The 25,688-nt window shown below is 36.0% G+C and overlaps 1 long non-coding RNA gene and 1 pseudogene across 2 annotated transcripts in view; one reads left to right on the plus strand and one right to left on the minus strand.

Annotated features, from left to right (window-relative positions):
• Window positions 1–25,688, minus strand: part of LOC144292712 (uncharacterized) — a 71,682-nt gene that overhangs the window by 32,559 nt on the left and 13,435 nt on the right. For both annotated transcript variants that reach the window (XR_013360054.1, XR_013360057.1), the window contains exon 2: window positions 9,849–9,933. This is a non-coding gene — a long non-coding RNA (uncharacterized LOC144292712). The remainder of the gene's footprint in view (window positions 1–9,848; window positions 9,934–25,688) is intronic.
• LOC144291438 (proteasome subunit alpha type-1 pseudogene) lies at window positions 13,612–16,028 on the plus strand (annotated as a pseudogene).

Here is a 25,688-nt window from a genome sequence, read left to right on the forward strand (position 1 = left end):
AACAGCAAGTTTTAAATCATTTGTGGTTGTACTGCTTCTTATATATGCAGCTATTTCCCATCTTTTTGTCCAGCAGAATCCTTCCATCAAACACAGTAACCTATTCCCCTTGACCTATGAAACCATAGTTTTAGGTTTTACAAAATGTGATTTCAACATAATCCCAAGATTGTCAGTCTGGTTTTATGACAACAAAAAGAACAAGGGAACTCAAGTGTATAAAAATATATTGAAAATTTCCATAGCTACTGTACCAGATAATAATATAACAATTCTGGCTTCATTTAAACACAGAATTTACCTCCCAACCCTTTCCCCCTAACCCACCCATGAAAAGAAAATCACTAAGGAAAAAAAAAAAAAAAGCCATGAAGGATTTTATTTTGAACGAGAAAAAAAAATTAAGAAAGGTCAACAGCAGAAAGTAAATAGCAATTTGGAAGCTAAAAGGCAGATGGATGTGGAAAATAACAAAATGTCCACCAATAACAATATAAAAGTCAACTGTCGTCTAAGTCAAGCCATGGCACATTCACAGCAACGAAATGGATGAAATGCAACCACTCCTAACAACACGGAAAAAGCTAATGATCCTGATATTCAGCTAAGTATTAAGACCCAGACGATTATGTATAATCTGTATCTGTTGATAGCAAACTCAAAAAGTGGGGAAACTTAAATATAGGGTTTAGAAGCATTCATAGGTAGTAAAAATACAAATAAGAGAGAATAATTAAATATATCAGGAAAATGTTTGCCTTTAAAGGAGAAGGTAGTAAAATCAAAAAGGATATACAGAGACTGCCTTGAGGTCAGCAATATACTATTTATTTACCCAAATGGTGGTTATATTATCATTTAAAAATTTTTGTTATAAAACACATGAATACTTTATATTATGCTGTGTGCTCTGTACCATTATTTAAAAGCTAAAAGCAAAGGAGACAAACAAAAATACGAGAGACCCATGCAAACTAAATCAATGGATTCAAAATAACAAAAAAAAAAATTTTTTTTTTTCAACATGGGTTTCTATACCCAGCTACATATCTGTCAACCATGGAAGTAGGATAAAGACAGTTCACACATTAGAGTTCTCAGAAAAGCCTTTCCCGTTTACCCAAACACAAACTTGCAAGCAACTGGTAAAATGAGCCCTTGTCCAAGCCATGACACAGTTCACACAAGAGAAGCAAGAAATGGCCCTGAAATATAAACACTGAATTTAAATATATCCAACATTGTGATGGATCCCTACTGGAAAAGTGGAGAAGGGAAAATGAAAGAAAATTAAATCCTCATCTTTCATTGTATGAAGTCCACTGCTAACATCTGTTTTAGTTTCTTCATACTGCTAATGAAACAAATTACCTCCAATTCAGCAGCTCAAGTAAACATTACCTTAGTAACTTCAAGTTCTGGAGCTCAGAAATCCAAAATGGGTCTCCCATTGTGCTAACACCAGGTGTGTAGCAGGTCTGTGTTTCTTCCTGGAGGTTGTAGGCAAAAATACATTTCCTTGGATTTCTCAGCTGCTAGTGTGGGCCCCACGCCTCCATCTCCAAAGCCAGCAAGAGTCACCCGTCTTTGCCACAACACACCACTCTAACGCAGAATCTTCAGGACCCTCTTCCACATTTAAAGGAAACTGTGATTACCTGGATAACCCAGACTCCTCTCGTAATCTTAGGGCCAGCTGATTAGCACCTGTAATCCCATCCATTCCCTTGCCTGTCCCTTGCACCCTCACAACACATTCACAATTTCTGGAGGTGAGGATTTAGACAAATGTAGGGACCATTATTCTGCCTATCACAATATATAAAACTGAAAGTTGAACAAGTTCTTTTGAAAGATAGAGGGAAATGCCAAAAGAACAAACTGAAAATATCAAAAATGCTTGTATCTCCAGAGAAAATGTTGGGAGTGATGAGGGGAAGAGCAAGGGACGACTGTATTTCATCAAAAGACTTGTAAAACTATTTGATTTTCTAAATTATGTACAGAAATTACTTTCCTAAAATAAAAAAAAGAAGAATTTATAGTTCTGTTTCTCTCTCCTTCTGTTCTGAGTACCCATCAGAGGCGGGCACTAAATAGGCTTCTGAAGCCGTTATCACAAACAAGTTTCAGATGTGATGACTTTGATTTGCAAGATGCGTGTTTTTGTTGTGGGAAAAAAAAAGCCGCTGGAGTCTGAAGGAGAGGTACTGAAGGAAGCTCAACACTGGGGTGTTTTTGTCCTAATATTCTCCAGTAAAAGTGTGAAGAAAAATCAGATGAGCCTTTTTCCAGGAGGCCAGGAGAGAGTCAGAAAAGGGGAGTTGGGTTGGTTTTAAGTTCTAGGACAAGTCACTAAACATGGTGGGTAAGGAGGCCAAGGTATGTGGGTAGAAGGAAATCAGCAAAGAGATTTCCAGTCCCCTCCAGACTCTGCAGCAGGGAAATTTGTGCAAGTACAAGCAAAGCCATCCATCACTCATCCTATGATAAAGAGACACACCCATTCTAGCTGCTATCTGGTGAGGGCCTTCCATCGATGCCCTTGGATTGGCCGGAGAGAAGTGACACGAATTAATGTTCCCATTATTTTCCTGAACCTTATGAACTGCTCCATGGTGACACCACCCTCCCACCCAGTACACTCATATGTCCCCTCAATTAGACTGACTCACCCACATTACCCTATTGCTACCTTTGGAAATTTATTTATCATATCCCGCCTCATCCTTGTATACATAGGACAATCACATTTTGTTAATTCCTCTATCATAAGGATTGCCGCCTACTGTACGGTGGTCTGGCCCCCATCGTACCTGTACCTTTTGCTATACCATGAAATCCCCTACAGCACAATATTTGTCCCTCATCTCCATATCCCCAGCAACAACACAGGTCCTGATGCAGGAGGTCCTTAAAAGATGGTCACATAAGGAATAAGTGAAATACCGGGTACCTTAGATGTTCTGGTCTAAAAATTGTTTCTTTAAAAAAAAAAAAAAGATTTTATTTATTTATTCATGAGAGACAGAGAGAGAGAGACAGGCAGAGACACAGGCAGAGGGACACAGGCAGGGAGTCCAATGTGGGACTCGATCCCAGGACTCTAGGATCAAACCACTGAGCCACCCAGGTATCCCCTAAAAATGGTTTCTAAACTGGCACACTGACTGATCCAAGATTTCTTTTCATACAAAGAATAAGTCAACTGGTAATAAAGTGATAGAATCTTCACTAAGTCTGATTGTGTATAACAAAATGACCCCCAAAAATATTGAAGTTGGTTTGCAAATTAAATCTCTTCTCTTCCAGAGATGCATACCACCATCATTGCTTAGAGGTCAGATTTAGGTACTAGTTTCTTCTTTGTCACATATTATCACTGTGACATTGAGCTAATTATTTTGTGTGATTTATTTTCCTCTTTTAAGTATGGGTGAGATAATACCCATGGCATTGAATATTGCATTAATGAGATAACATAGGGGAAAAAAGTGCAGGGGCACTGGGTGGCTCAGTCGGTTAAGTGTCTGCCTTCCTCTTGGGTCATGATCTCAGAGTCCTGAGATCAAGCCCCACTTCAGGCTCCCTGCTCAGTGGGGAGCCTGCTCCTCCCTCCTGCTTATGTTCTCTCTCACTCTCTCTCTCTATCTCAAACAAATAAATAAAATCTTGAAAAGAAAAAACAGTGCCAATATTAGATGTGTATATGTAATAGCTAATGCATTAAATGAGTATCAGTAGTACAGAAGAGTGAGGAACTCCATCAATTAGCAATTCAAGTATTCATTATTTATAAAACCACCTCCAGTTACAGGAATAGTTAACTATATGCTTATTAATCTATTTAAAGAAAGCACATAATAAAATTTATTTTATAGGTATTGCTTTAATAATTTCCTTTAAATGTAATAGTGTATTATTACTTCCTTATAAAGAAACTTACAATTAACACAAAAGAGCTAGGAAATAGAAATTATGGCTACTCTCCCAAACTCTGGGAAAAATAAAGGGAACGTTCAAAAATTAAATTATAAGAATAAAAATTTTAAAGCAACATTAAATATTCAGGTCTGCTATCAGAATCCAAAAAATAATCTTTTTTAGCCATTTTGTCTAAATGAGTTTGCATATGTAGAATGTTAATTTATTCTCTAATTTGGTTCAGATGGGATTACAATTGGTGTGAAATGAAAGCTAGTATGCTAAATACATATTCAGAGCCAAAAAGATTTAATCAATATATGGAATAACTGTATAACCATCAACATACACCAAAACGAATTCTCTCTACCTGCTCTAAACATGAAGCTACACAAGGAAACATGTAGAGATTTGATCTTTAAAATGTTGATAATATTTGAAGAAACCGATTGAATTTAATTGTATTATTCAAAAGCTGCACATTTTTCTCATTGTATAAAGTACGTACAAAGCTTGGACTTTGGCTTTGTCAAGCTTAAAATTCTTCAGTATCTCTAATGCTTAGTACCCATCATCAGCGTCCTTCTCAGGCCATGTGTGCAGCTCCTAATAGTTAAATTTCTATTTCTCTTTTTCCCTGCCTTGAAGCCTGACCAGGTTCTCAGGCTTTCCATTTGTCTCCCTTGCTCAAAGCTTCTTATCCAGCTTACCATGGGATTAGCACTGTGCTAGGCCCTATGCTAAAACCCTTCATGCATTTAAATCCTCTTCACAATTAAATGTGACGGGATATGTAAACAGGCTTCAGTAACTTCCCCAACATTCACATAGTTACTAAGTGGCAAAGCCCAGGCTTGTAGCCTAAGCCCACACTCTTAATCATCACTCTCCATGGTTTTCAAAATTGTTCTTAGCTTCAGAGCAAAAGCTCATTCGGAAGTTCAATATGTACACTAGATAAATTTGAACTAAACCCATTTGATTGAACGAAGGTGAAGGATTAAATATCTAAACCTATTCCTTTGTCCCACACTTCTAGAAGGAACTCCAAGGACAACAGATTGAAAACCACTGTTCTCAATCTTTCCTTCACCCAAAGTGGATCTGCTTGGTCCAATTCCATCCCAGAAGCCCCAACCTGAAAGCACTGATTTCTCAATGGAGTATGCAGCAAATGCCTCTCGGGCCTGTGTCGCATTCCCCCTTTAACTTAAAGTTGTGGGACAGGGTTCAACCCCCAAGATTTCCAGGTTCCTGCCAAGCCCCAGAATCTTTCTCACCATTGTGGGAAGGGCACCAAATCTTCCTTCAAGCAGAACTCAGTAGATGCAGGTAGTTAGTGCACCCTTCAAGCAGTAGATGGGACTAGATAGGCTAATGATCCAACCTCCTGTTTCCCAGGTGAACTACTCAGAGTTCAAGCCCTCATGGCCTGAGGCAGCCATCTCCATTGACTTCTGCTCCTTTTCCATCCCTACTCTCTTACTCCTCACTCATGAATCCTGCTGTTACCTCGCAAGTAAACTGCCTCACCCAAGTCCTTGCCTTCAATTCTGCTCCCAGGAGCTTCACATTGAGTCAGGATATACTGAAATATATGAGGTACCCTTAAAATAAAAGGAATTGGCACAATGCAACACTACAGCAGGATTGTGAGGAGGTCACAACAGGAGCTCTCCTACAGAAGAAATATGAAAAGCCAACAGGTACATGAGAAGATGATGAACGTCACTAGGCATTAGGGAAATGGAAAATGAAACCACAATGAAATAGCACCTCGTGCCTGTTAGAACGGCCATCATCAAAAAGATAAGAGGTAACAAATGCTGGGGAGGATGTGGAGAAAAGAGAACCCTTGTGCACAGGCAGTGGGATTGCCAATTGGTGCACCCACCATGCAAAACAGTATGGGGGATCCTCAAAAATTAAAAATACAGCTACTATATGATCCAGTGGTTCCACTTATTGAAACATTTCCAAAAGAAATGAAAAAACTGAGTTGAAAAGATACCTGCATCCCCATGTTCATAACAGCATTATTATTTATAGGAGCCAAGGCATAGAAACAACCTAGGTGTCCATTGATAGATGAATGGATAAAGAAGTTGTAGTATAGGGCAGCCTGGGTGGCTCAGCGGTTTAGCGCCGCCTTTGGCCCAGGGCATGATCCTAGAGACCTGGGATTGAGCCCCACATTGGGTTCCCTGCAGGGAGCCTACTTCTCCCTCTGCCTGTGTCTCTGCCTTTCTCTCTGTGTCTCTCATGAATAAATAAATAAAGTCTTAAAAAAAAAAAAAACAAGAAGTTGTAGTATCCATGCACAATAGAATATTAGTCAGCCAAAATACAAAGAGGAAATTGTACCATTTGTGACAACATGGAGGGATGTTGAAGGTAGGATACTAAATGAAATAACTCAAAGACAAATATTTTATACAAATACTTTATAATCTCACTTATATGTGGAATTTAAATAAAATAAAATAAAACTAACTCCTAGGAAAAGAGATAGGACTGTGGTTACCAGTGGTGGAGTATGGAGGGACAGGGAATTGGAGGAAGGTGGTAAAAACATACAAACTTCTATTCATAAGATAAGCATGGACTAGGGATTTAATGTACACCATGATGCCCATAGCTAGCAGTGCTATATGACACATGGGAAAGCCACTGCAGTAAATCCTAAGAGTTCTCATCACCAAGAAAAATTTTTTTTTCCTCTCTTCCTTTTTTCGTGCTTTTCTTTTTACTGTATCTACATGACAAGATGGATGTTAGCTGAAGCCGTTATGGTAATCATTCCACAATATATGTAAATGAAATCATCATTCTATGCACCTTAAACTTACCCAGTGATTTTTGTCAATTATTTCTTAATAAAGCTGGAAAAAATACTATCCCTATCTTAAACCATAAATATAATAATCATTTAATGTATGCAGAAGATAGTTCTTAAAGTTAGTTTTATTTTTGCTTTCTAAATTCTCTTCTCTAGGGCAGCCCGGGTGGCTCAGTGGTTTAGCGCCGCCTTCAGCCCAGGGCCTGATATTGGAGACCAGAGATGGAGTCCCACGTCAGGCTCCCTTCATGGAGCCTGCTTCTCCCTCTGCCTGTGTCTCTGCCTCTCTCTCTCTCTCTCTCTTTCTCTGTGTGTGTCTCTAATAAATAAATAAAATATTTAAAAATAAATAAATAAAAAATAAATTCTCTTCTCTAAACCCAAACTTACAACATGGTTTTATAAAATATTTTTATTTTTATTTTACCTTTAGCTGTGTAAAATGAGTATTTGTATTTTGTAAGTTACCTATTTTTCAGTATGATGATTCATTGAATATGAAGCACAACCCTGTTCATTAGCTTCTTTATAAAACTAGAGTATCTAAAATTCTCACAAGTACTCTATATTCAGAACATTATTTATAAATAAGCCACAATAATAAATTTACAGAGTAGAAAGTACTCTTAGACATCCTCTATTTCAATTTCTAAAATCATAGATGGAAAAAGGATTCTGGTAGAAATTAAATGACTTTCCTAAATTCTTCAGCTATGATCTGAATCGGAAGGACAGGAAGACATCAACACAATAGGAGGATCCTAGGTTCGTCCCATGAACACTAGATAACTATCAAATCATCCTAAACACCCATAAATCAACCTGAAGACTGACAGAAAAAGCTCCACAACTAAAAGGAGAGAAGAGGCCACATTGAAGAAGGAAGCTACAAAATAAATATAACTAAATCATTTGAGTAAAGTTTGTTGGTTTCAATAATAAAAATACATGTTTATCTAGATATGTAAAAAATAAAAATATTAAAATTAAATATAATTTTGCTACCTCTGAAATAGTAAATATTAATAACTTCATACATATGTCTTTTATTTTTTAAAAATAACACGAGGCATTTCTGACTAATAATATTTTTTTAGCTTGCGTGTCAAAATTGTTTGTAAACATCACTTTAATACCTTTGTAACGTGTCTTTAGCTTTATATACAATAATTCGATTGATGATTTCCCAATTCTACATATGCAGCATTGTTTTATTTTTACTGTTGCTTTGCTTTGGGGCATAAGTTGGGGACTGGTTTGTTATTACTATAATGAAAAGAAGCTGTCATAAATATATGTGAACAACAACAGAAATTATCTGAATCAGATCTCTGGGCTACTATTCCACAAATGCTTTATCCAGTTTATGATTTGCAATCATGACCTCTCTGAGAATCTATAACATTAATAAGTATAAAAGCTGCAATATATAAAAAAACACGTACATGCTCAGACACATTTGCACCTAAATTGCAAATTGTGTGTGTCTTCCTATTACTCAAAATGAAAATCGCCTGTCCTCAAAGGATCCCTATCTATAGGATTATAACCTATAGATAGTGGTAAATTAAAACAAAAGAGATGTTTAATAAGGACAAATAGGAAATAAGTGTAGTCCTAAGAGCTTAGATTCCAGAAAGGAAGTTACCTCCCTAACCAAAACAATCTACATAAATGAAGAAAAAGCCAAGTCCGCCGTGGAACATTTTTCGGTGTATTAAGTGGAGGTGTCCATATAGTTTTTATGGACTATAGCTGTGCGGGATGGATAAATAAATTGATAAATAAATAAATAAATAAATAAATAAATAAATAAAGCCTCCTCTATAAATGAGTAGTATGGGTGTAGCAATTGAAGTGGTTTTCGTATTTGTAAGAATTTGCAGTTAATAAGTCTGAACAAAAGTACAAAACGTTACAGTGTAGCTCAGAATAGACAGAGATTATCACAATCAGAGGGAAGCTTGTATAGCCTGGTCTATGAGGCAAGAAAAAGAGAGAGAGAGAGAAAGAAGGGAGGGAGGGAGAAAAGAGAAGAAAGAAAGAAAGAAAGAAAGAAAGAAAGAAAGAAAGAAAGAAAGAAAGAAAGAAGAAAGGAGGAAAGAAAGAAAGAAAGAAGAAAGGAGGAAAGAAAGAAAGAAAGAAAGAAGAAAGAAAGAAAGAAAGAAAGAAAGAAAGAAAGAAAGAAAGAAAGAAAGAAAGAAAAGAAGGAAGGAAGGAAGGAAGGAAGGAAGGAAGGAAGGAAGGAAGGAAGGAAGGAAGGAAGGAAAAAAGAAATTTGAAAAATTTAGCTAAGAAAAAGTGTATTTCAAACAAAATATCTGACATTATAAACAAAGTTGTTTTAAAGAAACTCCTTTAGAGTGACATTTGTGCTTTGATTTTCTAAATGGGGAAATAATTCATAGACCAAATTAGATGACTTAAAATGTGACTTACTTGTATCTATTCTCATTTGTGCAAGAACTGAGTATCAATACAACCCCTTTTACATGATCCTTATTCGGGAATAGTGTTATGAAGATCATTTTCACTTCTTGACATACTTCATTTGAAATATTGTCTCATCAGTGCTTCTGAAGTTATTATTCATTTCAGGTAAGAGGAAAGAAGATAGAGATGTCACTGAAGGTGACAAGCTAACCATGCAGATAATATCTGTGTTCTGTATAACCATTTGGGGGACATTGCAGTCAAGAATCTTATTCTCACTTGCCTCTCTAAAAACTAATTTTTTGACAATGCTTACAGAGTAACAACACAAGTCAGCATAACTCGTATGCATCTAATCAGATTATAAGAGTCCCAATAAAAATAAAGAATCCAAATACATACACCATCGTATCATAATTTTTTAATAATGATAAATAACCAGGAATGATATAAAGACTCATAGACCTAAGACCCAGATGTAACATAGATACTCAATAAATATTTATTGACTTATTCAATTAATTTATGTGATGTTAGGATAAAAAGAATCTGTTATTTGTCTCCCTGATAAAAATTCTGTAATTAAAATACACACATTTTTGCTTGACTATTGTAGAATCAGAATAAGAGGATTAGTAAGCATCACACTGACCTGTGATGGCCAAACCTCTCCTCCCTTTGGCAGAGGTTGATGTGTAAGATTAGAATTCTCAGGTAGTTGTGAGGACTCTCCCCTCCTGGGATAAGAGAGAAACAAAAAGCTTGAGCTCCTCTTTTCGAGATTCTTGGCAAACCTTCTCCCTATCTGTTAATATGCGTGCTTTCCCTTTGACTCCAGTAGAACACAACTGATTGAGGTTTCAACTCTCTTAAGTTACACTCACACTTTACCCACACTTTCTTGATTCTACTCCTCGGTGGCCCCAAGTTCCCCAAAAGCATATTCAGAAACTTTCTTAAATGGCATCCTCAACTGGATCATCTCGATGCATTCAGGTTTTTTTTTTTTAAGATTTTATTTATTTATTTGAGAGAGAGAGAAAGAGTGAGCACGTGCCCTGCCAATACAGGTTGGGGAGGGGCAGAGGGAGGAGAAGCAGACTCCCCGATGAGCAGGGAGCCCAATGCGGGCTCAATCCCAGGACCCTGAGCCAAAGGCAGATGGTTAACTGACTGAGCCACCCAGTTACTCCTATGCATTCACTCTTAATAATCTGACATTTCAAATTCTTGGGAGTGGTTTACCGTGTTCTTATTTTCAGTCACTACTATGTGCGATGTTCTGTTAAGGCTACAAGTTTTGTACCAGGCAACAGCAAGCAAATAAGGTGAGATTTTGCATTACCTTCTGGTTATACTGCACTGAAATAAACCTCAAGCAAGTGTTTGTCATTTTGACTGTTTTGCATACTGTTTAAAATGACAAGGCCACCATGTAGGGTTTGTAAAACATTTAATTGTACACAGATATGTTCACTTTTACATCTTTCATTATATTCAGATATGTATCATAAAATCATGATAAGAGGTCTTGGAAGTTCGAAAAGTTCTAGTAATTTTGAGATGAACACACAAAGGCATGCTTAATATATCCTCTATATGGAAGTAAGTATATCTAAATAGGAATACATTTTTCCATTTGCTATATATTCAATCTTTCTTCCATGTCTTTCATTTCCTTTGGTTTTCTTTTAGTGATATTCAATAACTAGTAAAACTAGACGATAGCAAAAAAAAAGTGTTGATCAAACTATAATTAAGTGGCTTAAGATACTCATTCCCAAGTTATACATTTGTCCTATTATCATGTTATTCTTTTAGCATTTTTCTTGCTGACACAGCAATAAATGGAGTTCATTCTATCTACTAATTATATCTACAGTATAACAATTATACTATCCACAGTACTGTATAGCTTTCTGAAATATCTGCAAAGCAATTTCTAGATCTTGCAATATCTAAAATTGCAGATTTAATTTCTATTTAATATACAGTGTGAGTCAGTGCCATATTTGCTTAACCTGTCAATTTTCTTTCATATAACCTATATATCATATGATTCTCCAGTGATCCAAATGCCAAAATGGAGTCTTCCAGAGTGTATAAGGTGAATAAAAGAAGAACAAATCCAAATTCTGAAGCTGGAACACAGGAAAAATTATTTTAACCTAGAAAAAGAACAGCAGTTGCTGTAGACCTCCACCTCCAAAGGGAAGAGTCTCAGGATTACTCCCCACCCTCACCAGAACGGAATCCTCACCATGTTTCCTCTGCAGTCAACAAGATGTGTTTAGGAAGTGAAGGCGAATCTATATGCCTATAACCAAGCCATAAGGAAATCTTCTCGACTAATATCTATTATCACTTTAATGTATTTTCTTTGTATCTTTTTCATAGATATATTACATAGTTGAAATTATATTGAATGATACAACTTCATATTTTACTTTTTACTTAGCAATTTATCACAAGCATTCCATAACATAATCTTCCACTATTAGCTGAATGTTGGAGTTTTATATAATTTTGCTATGATTCATAGTGCTATTAAAAACTGTTATTCAGGGATCCCTGGGTGGCGCAGCGGTTTGGCGCCTGCCTTTGGCCCAGGGCGCGATCCTGGAGACCCGGGATCGAATCCCACATCGGGCTCCCGGTGCATGGAGCCTGCTTCTCTCTCTGCCTCTCTCTCTCTCTCTCACTGTGTGCCTATCAAAAATAAATAAAAAAAAATTTTAAAAAAACTGTTATTCATGATTTTAACCTCTTTTTCTTTATTATTTTCTTCCCAAAGACCTTAGAAATACAATGATTAAGTTAAAAAGTATGACCAATATTGATAAATTTCCAAACACTATGATCACCAGTTTGCAAGAATGCCTTGTCAATGCACCTTTATCAGCATTATGCATTATAATTTTTATACATGCTGGTTTGCTAGGCAAAATAAAATTATATAAAAATAGGACCTATTATTCTCCATCTGCACAATGAGAGCAAGGACCATATCTGATATTAGTCGTATACCTCCACCTCTGGCCAGCACAGTGGTGGACACATAATAGGTTTTCAAGAAATAGGGGGATCCCTGGGTGGCGCAGCGGTTTGGCGCCTGCCTTTGGCCCAGGGCGCGATCCTGGAGACCCGGGATCGAATCCCACGTCGGGCTCCCGGTGCATGGAGCCTGCTTCTCCCTCTGCCTATGTCTCTGCCTCTCTCTCTCTCTCTCTCTGTGACTATCATAAATAAATTTAAAAAATGTAAAAAAAAAAAAAAATATTTGTTAATGGATATTTTTGAACGACCACAGTAATTTGCTGCTTTGTTTATTATTCACATTCAACATTTTTTGTATGTGCATTTTTACATTAATTTTTTCTCTGTTATAAATGAACTTTTTGTGTCCTTTATTAATTATTTATTAGGATTGTAGTAGTTTTCGTAATTAAGATGTAGCAGTTTCAAACTTCCATGCATCAAACTAAGTTATAAAACAAAATCTATCAGATGCAAAGATAACCAAAAAGAAACAAAACTTGACTGGCAGTCTTCAATAAACAATTGTTTATGTTCATTCAAGTAAATAAAAATAAGTGACATAAAGGAAATCAATGATAATAAGAAGAATAAAATGTACAGTAACAGATGACTACACTTATCCTAGTATATGAGTAATGGGTAGAATTGCTGAATCACTGTTACACACCTGAAATTAATATAACATTACATGTCAACTACACTTTGATAATAAATGTTTAATGAGTTTGACAATAATTTTTGATAATAAATTTTTAATGGAAAGTATGTTATTCCTAATTTTATATCTTACAGAGAATATTATATGCCCATAGAACAATTTAAAATGTATTGTATACTAGACCACAACATGCATGGCAGATGTTTTGAGCCGATTCCCTCTCCTGTGGTTGCTTTCTTGAGCCCATCAGAGGCTCCTCTACTGAATCCTTCTGACTTCAAATTCCATAACATTATTGACATATTCAGTTCCTTCACTCGTCTGCTCCTGGCTATCTCCTTGCCACTCTACACAGACTCTCACCATTGGAATCTCATCACTCCTCTTTTGAGTAAGATCAAAACCAGATCTATGCTGGCATGTTCTGTCCGTGGGATCTACCTCTGATCCACAGGAAACACTCACAATTCCAATGACCTACGTGTCCACCAAACAAATGAATGGATAAACATATGGTGTATGATATATTATATAATTATAATATATATTATTCAGTGAAGAGAAAGAAGGAAAACCCACTATTTGTAACAGCATGGATCGGACATTATGCTAAGTAAACAATCCAGACATAGAAAGACGAATACTTATGATCTCACTTATATGTGGAATCTAGAAAGTTGATCTCAGAACTAAAGAGTAGAATGGTGGTTATGAGGGGATGACAGGTTGGGAAGATGTTGCTCAAAGGGCCTAAATGTTCTGCTATAAAATGAATAAATTCTGAGGATCTAATGTACAGTATAGTGACTATATTTAATAATACTGCATTGGATTCATGAAACTTGCTAAGATAATAGTTCTTAACTATTCTCACCACACACACACACACACACACACACACACACGGCAACAATGAAAAGTGATGGATGTGTGAATTAACTTGATTGTGGCAATCATTTCACAATATGTACGCTTACCAAACTACCACATACATCTTATATATGTATGCAACTTCATGTCATTATATGTCAATAAAGCTAGAAAAAATATTTTCAATTAACAAAAAAAATCTACGTAATATTCTTAATCTTCCCTATAAGTAATATTGTCCCTTTAACAATGTTTATTTGCTTTACTTTTGACTCCCTCAAACCCGCAAATAAAAACCTGTCAAATGGACAATAAACATGATCTTTTTTCCAAAGAATAAGAGGCAACACAGAGTTAATTCCAATTTCTTTAGGAAATTTTATTGACTCTATCTGCCTTAAGTGTTTAAGCAGCCACATTGATTATACAATTGCTCGAAGATTTAGGAGAAATTGATTAGCTGGAAAAAAACCCACATACACATGGATTTGTAGACAAGCAGTTAACTCATGGCCCAGAAGTTGTAACTGAGTGTTAATAATGCTCTCTCCTTACAATTGCTTCTTGCTTTTAATTGCTGTGTGCTTCCAGTGTGGGGCAGAAGCCTTACATGAAAACTGACCCAGTTTAAGTAAACATTTTTATCAATACAACTGATCGCTAACAAAAGTGATAATAGTAGTCTTTTGATTCTGATTTATGGGGTAAGAAGATGTAACATTTAGACTCTAGCTGATGAATACAGTTAACCTAAAAAAAGACAAGGCAAACTGCAAAAAAGATGAGACCTATGCACTAAAAGAACATAGGAATGGGGCAGGAAAAAAAAGAGAGAGAAAAAAAAAAAAGGAATGGGGCAGAAATGTGTCTTTGTCTTAAATCATGTCCACTGAATCCCAGAACCTGGCTTCAAACTAATGCCCCTGTTTTCATCAACTTCCAAGGCCCAGTGCTCCTGGGTCTTTCCTTCAAATTCTCACTTTTGCATCAGATTCATACTGCATGTCTTCAGCTGCTGACCCAACATTTACTCCCACCTACACAGTGAGGTACAAGCTGATCCAGAACCAAATCACTGGCCAAATCTAGTATTCTCCCTCCAGAAGGAAACAGTTAAAACAGAAGCTCCCCAGCAGTGAAAACAGAGGTCAACAAAATGAGTGGGAAGCCAAAGTAGTGACCAGTATAAAATTCAACTACTCTCATAGATGTCAAATCACTGTAGTGATTGATTCAATGTTCAGAAGAGAAACTAATATTAAGGAATGAAAAAAAATTATTTAAAACCAAGATTATACCACATTCTTGTACACAAATGTTCATAGTGGTGCTAGTCACAACAACCAAAAAGTAGAAACAATCCAAATATCCATTAACAGATGAATGGATAGGCTCCTGAATCCACACCTCTGTGGGAGGCTGCAGCCGGACCCCTACTGGAACCACGTTTCACAACCAGTATGACAATGATGTCATTGTTTGGAGCCCTCAGGGCAGGATGCATCAAATTGAGTATGCAATGGAAGCCCTCAAACAAGGTTCAACCGCAGTTGGTCTGAAATCAAAAACCCAAGCAGTGTTAGTTGCATTGAAGAGAGCACAGTCAGAACTTGCAGCTCATCAGAAAAAAAATTCTCTATGTTGACAACCACACTGGTATTCCAATTGCAGGTCTTACTGCTGATGTTAGACTGTTACATAATTTTATGTGCCAGGAGTGTTTGGATCCCAGATTTGTATGTGACAGACCTCTTCCTGTGTCTCATTTTGTATCTCTAATTGGAAGCAAGACCCAGATACCAACACAACAAGATGGCCGGAGACCATATGGTGTTGGATTGCTTATTGCCATTTATGATGATATGGGCCCTCACATTTTCCAAACCTTTTCATCTGGCAACTATTTTAACTGTAGACCCATGTCCTTTTGGAGCCCATTCTCAATCAGTTCATACTTTCTTAGGGAGACATAAGTGGGTTTATAGAGGAAAATTTGAACGAACTGGTTAAACATGGTCTGTGTGCCTTATGAGAGAACTTCCTGCAGAACAGGACCTAACTACAAAGAATGTTTCCATTGGAATTGCTGGTGAAGACTTGGAGTTTAAAATTCATGATGATGATCATGTATCTCCATTGCTGGAAGTCCTTGAAGAAAGACCACAGAGAAAGGCATAGCCTAGGCAACCTGCTGATGGGCCTGCTGATGAAACCAATGGAGCTGAAAAGGCACAGGACAGTCTATATATTTGTATTATCCAATAAGTAAAAATGCAGGAGCATGTACCAATGACAGTAATCAATTCTTAGAAGAAAAAGATGCAGGGTGGTCTAATGGTATATTTTAGGAATCACTCCAGATGTTTTTTCCAAGCAACTTGTCTGAAACCATATAATGGTATGTATTTTTCTTTGAGAGAGTCTATATTATCATTTTCTAGAAAGTATAGTTATCTGTACTAATGTTTTTATGAGAACATTGTGTCTTTGTGGGTTTAAAGACAACTGTGAAATAAAATTGTTTCACGTGCAAAAAAAAAAAAACAGATGAATGGATAAGCAAATATGGCATGTATAAAAAATGGAATATTATTCAATCATTAAAAAGAATAAAGTGCTGATATACTAAGTAAAACAAACCAGACACAAAAGGTCATACATTATATGATTTCATTCATATAAAATACCCAGAATACACAAATCCTTAGAGACGGAGAACAGATGATGTCCTAGGGGCTGGGACGAGAGGAAATAGAAAATGACTGCTTAATGGAAATGAGGTTGCATCTAGGGTAATGAAAATGTTTTTGAGCCAGACAGAGGTGGTAGTTGCACAACACTAAGAATGTACTAAGTGCCACTGAATTGTCCACTTTGAAAGGGATAATTTTATGTTATGTGAATTTCAGCTCAGTTAAAAAACAAAACAAAACTATTTTTAGCCATTTCTGCTTTTTGCAGACAGTGGCATCATTCAGAGTGTAAAACTGAAAGGAACAGAAGACATTTAAAGTCTCCCTAAGTCCTTATTGTGGCTAATGGTTTGTTTTAACAAATCACACTGAACTATAATTAGATATGGAAGAAGCTGAATAACAGAGAGTAAATTACCATGAGTAACTATCAGAGAATGATTTGAGAGGGAGAAAGGAAGGAGAGAGGCCCACTATTAAGAGGCCAGAGCCAATGGGCAACGTTGGTCAATGAGAAAGTCCTGATGTCAGGAGGGCCAAATAACATTTAAGAGCAGAGATATTGAACACCCCAATGCAGTTTGGGGAAAGGAAAGTTACTGATTCTCTGCATTGAGTACAAAGCAGGTTAGTGATCAGACACTGTAAACAACACCCAACCAGAATAAGAATTTAAAGCCAGAGTAATTACAAGATTCATAATTCACTTAAGAATCCACAGAAATCTAGCTATGGCATTGGATCTCCTTCACATTGTATGACCTTAGACCTCCAAATACCTGGATCACGAAATGTGAAACCACTTTTTTCGAAAAGAATAAAATACATTCAATTATATTTTTATTCATAATACTAGTATTTTAAGTAAAAGCAAAATTTTAATTTTTAATGTTATTTATTTCATTTTGTGCCTTAAATTTCCATTTGAGTATAATTTTATAATACATATTAGTATCAATTTTTTAAATAAATAAAAGCAATATAATTTGGAGAACTGTGCTTTAAAATGTTTTATTAATAAGGGGTGCAATTTGGAAAATGTGGAAACCACTGCTTCAGATGATAACATTTTAGCTCACATAGCTATATATTTTCATTAAATCAAAATTAGTAGAGAAAGCAAAAGTTCCCTTTTCCAAGCCATTCAGTATGAAAGCATCCTATTTACATGAAAGTGACTTGGTGAGGTGTATGTTGGTGAAACTTCATCAGGATCCCTTTAACATGCATAATATCCCAGGTTTCAGTTTGGCTTTCCCACACCAGCCTCTGGTGTCTCCATGGCTGAGGAACCTGGTCCCATTGACTTGCCTACTTCTGTTCTGTAGAGATAACCATTTATCGCTGCTGTGATGATCATATCTGTGTGAAATTCCTTTTCAAATCTATGGCTTCCAACAGTTTCAGGGAAGGAAAAATCCATAAGCTGTCCAAAAACCTTTTGATTTAGATCAAAGTCTCAAGAATTGTTGAGCCTAATTTAAGTTTTTTGTAGCAACATATTTTCAAGCATCTATGATGCTCTTTGCTAAAAATGTTTCACTTTGTTTCTTCCCAAACACCAATGTACATTTATAGTTACCTCCTTTACAAATCCTAAACTTTATCTCACTTATTCGTTGTTGGGGTTTTTTTCCCTAGGGCTATGAGGTACTCAGGAATAGTCTCCCTACTTATGTGTCTATCTATAAGATTTTTATCAGAAAAATAGGTGTGTACAGACCTCACTTAAATCAGGAAAAAAATCACGTAGGACACAATAGCCTATTTAACTCCTTTTCATGGGTGCTAGTGGGGTAGATTATATACAGCCAATAATTCCACAGACATGAGCCTCAGGTCTTTTATAGCACCTATAGAAGAATATAATAGACACATATTTAGGATTCACAAAAAAGGGGGAATTTGTGGGTTCAAATTCTGTCCTTTTCACACTTAGCTATAAATTTTTTCTCTGGTTTTTCATATATGAAGAAGTCTTTATGTTTTAAAAATCTAACTTACAAGGTTAATGAAAAAGCATTATATGAAATAATAAGCTATAATAAGTGTCTTATGCATTGAAGGAGTCAGCAGGACCCTCATAATGTCATTTAATTACCCTATTCTTGGCATCATCCTCTAGCTCCCCTTTCAGGCAAATTTTTTTTTTTTTTTTAATAAATGGTAACTCATTCCTACAACTTCATCTAGTTCCAACACCCTGGAAATACTCCTAAAAAAATCTGAACACTCTCTGATCTGTTTCCTTCATTTGTTTTAGGTTTGTTTTGAAAATTTGGGACAATAATTTTGGAAATATCAAACCAATATATGGTTAAGATCCCACAAATCGTGTCCTCCTACAGTGCTCAGCCATTGAGTATTCATTTGAGATTTACTGCATCAGAAAACAGAGAATGGATTCAAATAGGTCGTGAAATAAAAAGTAAAAGTATATGTCATAGAGAAACACTCATTCAGTGGAGGAAAGAAGAATATTGCAAGAGATAAGATAAAAGGGGAGCCAGTACCAAGAGTAGAACAAAAAGGTAGGATGTCAAGCTCTTTATTATTCTCTCAGTTTATTAGCAAGAGTCAGCAACATCAAAGCATAAGAGAGGACAAAGTTGAAATTATATAGGCTTTTGCCTAACTTATCACTAGAGATTCTACTGGAAAGTCATCTACCACAATATGGAATAGCCTCAGCAAATTAGAAATTGTGTGGAGAACACTTATATCAAAAATGGTGGGTGAGAGCATCCCTCTCCAGGGACTCCTTTGAGTCTATGGGTTGTGAAAAATAACCAATCATTCACATATAGTCTGAAGCCAGTGGGTCTGGTATAGGGACATTGTGGTAAAGGGTGAGGGGATTCAAGGTCTTGAGGTTTGAGGGATGACATGGCTAAGTCTCAGAGGACCTGCAGGAAAAGCAGATTCCAAGATGATGTCTGGTCAGCAGATGGAGAGACATTACCCTATTCATAGGCCTCGCAGAGAGGCCAGAAGATGAGTCTCACCAGCTCAAAACATAACAGCATATGCCAGCAAGTGTACACTGACCAGATGAGATAGGAAGGAACTCAGATCATAGCAGGGGACCCGCATCTACACAAATCATCCCTCTTCTTGGTAAGGTCAAGTAAACTTCCTCCTACCTGTAGAACCCACTTTAGAATATATAAGAGGGAAAATAGTAACAGATTTACTAGAGATTAGAATTTTGGAATAACTATTACCAGTTTTAAAGTTGCTATTTATCTGTTTTAAATCTGAAGAGAGTAATAAATCTTTAATTGGCAAGCTTGTTTCCTTACCATCCCTAAAGCCGTATCCACTACTACCAATGGGACCTTAAAATCAAAATGTTTTAGAAAATTTAAAATTCTTTTTTTGGCAGATGTGCGTTAAAAAGTTTAAGTATATGAGCTAACACAAAAGATCAGATTGTCGAAAGGATCAGATTCCCACAAATCAGAGATCTTACTATCAAACTTTACTAATAATTTCAAGGATTCACAAAATTAAGATGCACAGTCAAAGCACAGAGATATCTCAGACATCTTGCATGGTTTCCCAAGTTCTTTTTGTATGCATCATGTGCATGTTGCTGGCTGAAAATAATAGATGAGACCTCTTCATCTACTGCAGGTCTCTTCAAACAGTGAGGAACATTTAAGCTATGAAACATTTTGTATAAAATCTTTACAGGGCCTGTGGGTCAAGACATTTCCAAGAATCCATAGCTCATAAATTCAAAGAGAGAAATGAGAAAAAAAACAGTAAAGATGACTCATAAGCTGTGCAAATAAATATGAATACAGAAAAACACAAATCAAAAGCCTGAGTGTCTATATTAATATTTGAGAAAATCAACTTCAAAACAAAAAATATTATATATTTACCAAGAATAAAAGTTATTTCATAATGATAAAGGAGTTGATTCATCAAGAGAACATAACAATTCTAAGAGCTTATGTACCTAATAATAGAGCTTGAAAATATATAAAGCAAATCTGATACAACTATAAGGAAATACAAAGACAGACAAATGCACAATTAGAGTTGGAGATTTTAATACCAATCTCAGTAATATATAGGGAATTAGACCAAAAATCAGTAAGGATATTCTTATGGGTTAAATTGTGTCCCCCACCACCCCCCCCCCAAAAAAACAAAAACAAAAACAAAAACAAAACTTCACATGTTGAAGTCCTAATCCTCAATATCTCAGAGACCTTATTTGGAAAAAGAACATTACAGAGGTAGTTAGTTAAGATGAGGTCTTACCAATGTAGGATAGGTCCCTGACCCAATATGATTGTATTGGATCATAAAAAAAGGAAATTTGGACACAGAAACAAGCACAATATGTAAATTTCAGAGTTCTGCTACCACAAGCCAAAGAACTACCAGAAGCTAGAAGAGAGACCTGGAATAAATCTTTTATTTCCTGTTTTAGAAGAAGAAGGATGACTCTGCCAATACCTTGACTTCAGACCTCTAGATATTCGGTTTGCAATATTTCATTACAGAAACCCTAGAAAACTAATACAGACATAGAAAACTTGAATAACACTATCAACCAACTTGATCTGGTTGACATTAATAAAACACTACCTAACAACAGCAGAGTATACATTCTTCTTAAGTGCAAACAGAACATTTTCTAAGATAAACTATATTCTGGGCCATAAAACCAAGGATATTGGTTATACAAAGTATGTTCTCTGACCACAACAGAATTAAACTAGAAATTAATAACAAAAAGTCTTATTATTTTTTCTTTTTTGAAGCATAAATTGACTATGATTCAGGATTTACATATATTAAGAAATGTGATATTTAGATGTTCATCTTGTAGATTTAAAATTATAGATTAAAAATGAAGAATTGGGGTACCTAGGTGGCTCAGTCATTTAAGCAGCAGACTCTTGATTTCAACTTATGTCATGATCTCAAGGTCGTGAGGCTGCGGCTCACATCAGGCTCCGTGTCCAGTGGGGAGTCTGCTTGAGATTCCCTCTCTCCCTCTGCCCCTCCCCCTGTGCTCATACACACACTCTCTCTCTCTCTCTCCAAAGAAAAGAGAAGAAAAGAAAATAGAATTGGGAAGAGGCTACAAAATGAGGTTCCATTTGAACCCACAATCTCTTATAAATCATGTCATATACCGTGTCAACCAGAAAACTCAGGATTAAATTATATGTGAAGGTATATGCACTCAAAAATGCATTACCACCTTGCTTATAACCACAAAAAATAAAAACTATTTCAATATCAACATTGATTATTTTAGTAACAAAAAAAAATGAACATGAAAAACAAAATACAATCTGAGTAAGTTTTAGGGTGTTAATTCATTACCAGTGCTATCATTTAAATCCATGAAGGGCTTACTTTATACCCCAGGGACTTCTTCACTAACTAAAAAAATAATCATAAGAGGTGAATGTTACAATCCAAAACCAACAATTTTGGAGAAGGTATAAAGTTGATAAAATTGTTTTAAGCACCATTTTTCATTTTTATTTTATTTTATTTTATTTTATTTTATTTTATTTTATTTTATTTTATTTTTTGTTTTAATAATAAATTTATTTTTTATTGGTGTTCAATTTTTCAACACACAGAATAAAACCCAGTGCTCATCCCGTCAAGTGCCCACCTCAGTGCCCATCACCCAGTCACCCCCACCACCCGCCCACCTCCCCTTCCACCACCCCTAGTTCGTTTCCCAGGATTAGGAGTCTTTCATGTTCTGTCTCCCTTTCTGATATTTCCCACTCATTTTTTCTCCTTTCCTCTTTATTCCCTTTCACTATTTTTTATATTCCCCAAATGAATGAGAACATATAATGTTTGTCCTTCTCCGATTGACTTATTTCACTCAGCATAATACCCTCCAGTTCCATCCACGTCAAAGCAAATGGTGGGTATTTGTTGTTTCTGATGGCTGAGGAATATTCCATTGTATACATAGACCACATCTTTTTTATCCATTCATCTGTCGATGGACACCGAGGCTCCTTCCACAGTTTGGCTATTGTGGACATTGCTGCTATAAACATCGGGGTTCAGGTGTCCCAGCGTTTCACTGCATCTGTATCTTTGGGGTAAATCCCCAGCAGTGCAATTGCTGGGTCGTAGGGCAGGTCTATTTTTAACTCTTTGAGGAACTTCCAAACAGTTTTCCAGAGTGGCTGCATCAGTTCACATTCCCACCAACAGTGCAAGAGGGTTCCCCTTTCTCCTCATCCTCTCCAACATTTGTTGTTTCCTGTCTTCTTACTTTTCCCCATTCTCACTGGTGTGAGGTGGTATCTCACTGTGGTTTTGATTTGTATTTCCCTGATGGCCAGTGATGCGGAGCATTTTCTCATGTGCCTCTTGGCCATGTCTATGTCTTCCTCTGTGAGATTTCTCTTCATGTCTTTTGCCCATTTCATGGTTGGATTGTTTGTTTCTTTGCTGTTGAGTTTAATAAGTTCTTTATAGATCTTGGAAACTAGCCCTTTATCTGATACATCATTTGCAAATATCTTCTCCCATTCTGTAGGTTGTCTTTTAGTTTTGTTGACTGTATCCTTTGCTGTGCAAAAGCTTCTTATCTTGATGAAGTCCCAATAGTTCATTTTTGCTTTTGTTTCTTTTGCCTTCGTGGATGTATCTTGCAAGAAGTTTATTTATTTTAGAGACCACCTGTGCACTAGGGTGCATGTGTGTGGGTGGGAAGGGGCAGAGAGATTCTTCAAGCAGACTCTCCACTGAGCATAAAGTCCAACTTGGAGCTCCACCCCAGGACCCATGGGATCGTGACACGAGATGAAACCAAGAGCCAGAGTCTTAACTGACTGAGCCACCCACGTACCCTAAGTAGATAAAGCATTTAATAATTCCTTTAAGCTACAGAATAGCAATAAAACCACAACTATTTTACATTTACATAGAGACTCCAACTTACAAGGTGATTTTTCATAAATTACCTAGTGGAAGTTTCAGTTTATCCATAAAATAAACAGGAAAAGGATTACGCTGAATTTTCAGAGGAAGAAATCAAGGCACAGAAATTAAGAAAATAAAAAAGTTGGAGCTAGAAATCAGTTCTTCAAGGGCTAAACCATTCAGTTATTCAGGTATGTATAATGACAATGAACATTTTCTTTGATCAAAGAAAGGAAGTTTTATATATGAAAGTAAATTAATTTATCACCATTTTATCACATGACCAAAAATATGTTAAAAGAAAAAAAATGCTCCAAATTACATTTGGAAAATTGAGTGATATCAATGTTGCTTATCACAATCTCAAAATGAATGATTTACAAAATTCAAAACAAAAATCACCATGTCATGTACAATTGCTGGACAAATAGCTCACTAATTTTCTCTCACATATACCTATCTAATTTTATTTTCCATTGTTAGGGTCCCTGAATCCGATTACAGTGTAATCAATGTAATGAGTGAAGAAATAAATAAATAAAACGAAACAGACTTTGCCTCACAGCAGATATTTGCATTGCATCCATGAGAATTTGCTGTTATTTTTAAATTAGCTGCAGGAAAGCTTTTTTATTGCCTTTTAAATGCAAGAGAAATAGTCAAACCAAATAAAATTCCATTTTTAATAACCAAATATTACACTAAAAAAGGTCAAGCATATCTGTCTCTACTATTACATGCATGCAGATTCTGATACAGGACAAACTTTAATTTTCAATTAAAAATGAAAACAATGCTTACCCTACATTTTGACTATTCATATCTCTCACAAATACAGAAGATATTAAAACTGAATTATACCTAAGTTTGCATAATAAAGAAAATTATAAACTCAAAAGGCTTAATGGCATATCACTCAGTTTTTCTAATTTATTGCCTACATTAATACCCCATTAACCAAAACACCAGCCAAGAGCCAAAAAGTAAACCATGTAGTGGGGGGAAAAAATGAACTTTGGAGTCAGATGAAACTGATTTGAATCCCAATACAATCACTTACTAGCAAGGTGAATCTGAACAAGTTGCTTAGCCTCATCTATAAAACGGAGGTAATGATAGCTATTTCTTGTGATTGTATGGCTTAAATAAGAAATGAAGAAAGCATGTGGGATGGCTTCTGTTCATAATAAGTTCTCAGTTGTTATTATTGTTATTAAGCTGCTACTTCATAAAACTAAAATTTTACTCACAGAAAAACCACGGATATGATAACCAAGGACCCATTTGCTCTTGTACACATGGCTCTAAATATCTAACTTTTCCTAATTCTCAGTACTAATTTTTCATTCACTCATCCAGAAAATATTTATTAAATTCCAACTACGTGTCAGGCATTGTTTCAAGCATTGAGAATATAATAGAATTTGTTTGCGAAAGCAAACAAAACAAAAATCTTTGTTCTCATGTGCAATATAAAATATACATAATGAAAATATAGTTTGCTAGATAGCAATGAAGGCTAACAGGAAAGTAGAATAGAAACTGCTATGGTTGGGTGTGAGGGACCAACATGACCTAACCTGAGAATGTGGTATTTAAGTCAAGACATTCAGGAAGTGAAGGAAGAAATTATATAAAGTGATCAGATTTTAGTTATGTAAGACTCATTAAGATCTTGAAAGCTCTGGGACCCCTGGATGGCTCAGTGATTGAGTGTTTGCCTTTGGCTCAGGACGTGATCCCAGAGTCTGGGATCGAGTCTGGCATTGGGCTTCCTGCATGGAGCCTGATTCTCCCTCTGCCTATGTCTCTGCCTCTCTCTCTGTGTCTCTCATGAATAAATAAATAAATCTTTAAAAAAAAAAAAAAGATCTTGAAGGCTCATTGAGAGTTGAGAGTACATAGAAATTTAGGCTAAATGAGTGATGAGTATTAAAGACAGCACTTGTGATGAGCATTGAGTGTTATATGCAAGTGATGAATCACTAAATTCTACTCCTAAAACTATGTTAACTAACTAGAATTTAAATAAAAATTTAGAAGAAAAAAATGCACTTAAGGCACATGCTTTGGGTCTCTTAAAAAATCAGAATTGTAATTTTTAGACTTTATAGTGACTTGATAGTAAGTCTTCCTGAATCAGCCTGTTCACAATTCAGGGCTGGTTGGAACTGTAATCTTCAACTGAAGAAAGGAAAATACCTCCCCTTGATATAGTGTACCTGTGACTGTAGATAACACTATGGGATGGTATATGAGAAATTGTTAAGAAAGTAAATCCTGGGATGCCTGGGTGGCTCAG

The sequence above is a fragment of the Canis aureus genome, chromosome 2, assembly GCF_053574225.1.
Source record: "Canis aureus isolate CA01 chromosome 2, VMU_Caureus_v.1.0, whole genome shotgun sequence".
NCBI lineage: Eukaryota > Metazoa > Chordata > Mammalia > Carnivora > Canidae > Canis > Canis aureus.